Source organism: Chiloscyllium plagiosum, chromosome 22 (genome assembly GCF_004010195.1).
Source record: "Chiloscyllium plagiosum isolate BGI_BamShark_2017 chromosome 22, ASM401019v2, whole genome shotgun sequence".
Lineage (NCBI taxonomy): Eukaryota > Metazoa > Chordata > Chondrichthyes > Orectolobiformes > Hemiscylliidae > Chiloscyllium > Chiloscyllium plagiosum.
In genome coordinates, this window is record NC_057731.1 from 57,474,451 (window position 1) to 57,475,293 (window position 843).

The following is an 843-nucleotide window of genomic DNA, read 5'->3' on the forward strand; positions in this document are numbered from 1 at the left end:
ATTTATCTCTCAAACCCCTTGGGCATCCCCCACTCCCCACATTCCTGATGAAGAGCTTATGCTCGAAACGTCGACTCTCCTGCTCCTCAGATGCTGTCTGATCGGCTGTGCTTTTCCAGCACCATACTCTCGACTCTGATCTCTCTCACTCTCTCCTTAGAGCCACTCTCCTGCCTTTACCACACCTCCCTGTGCATTATTTCTATCCAATCCAGTCCCGTCCAGAATGCCTCAACTGAACCTGCCTCCCCAACATTTCCAGGCAGTGGTTCAGACCTTCAGGACTCACAGTGTCAGAAAGTGGTTTTGTTTACAAATCACTTTAAATTGAAAATGTCCTGTTCTTATTTCAGATAACTTACATCATCTGTGCAATATATTACTTACGAATAAACGTGATATGTTTTCATGACAAGGTATAGCAGTAAGGGGCTGGGAGTGCGGAGTGGGTGAGTCAATACATTGACAGTTTCAGTTTACTTTTTACCCTCCGTTCCCTTTGAGGTGGGCAGTGAGACCCAAAGGCACAGGTCAGCACGTGACTGTTCTGTACTGACTAACGTCGGTCTGCCTCACTCTAACGTGCAGCCCAGGTTAGAGTCTGGACTAACGTGCAGCCCAGGTTAGAACCTGCATTCATGAACAGGGATTGTTTGGACCAGAGGAACTAGAACCCACTCTGGGCCATTTGGACTGGGGGAGGGGGGGGTAAGGCAAGGGAAGGGTTGGTGATGAAAACCCAGATTCTGGATCAGTAGTGCTGGAAGAGCACAGCAATTCAGGCAGCATCCGAGGAGCAGTAAAATCGAAATTTCGGGCAAAAGCCCTTCATCAGGAATAAAG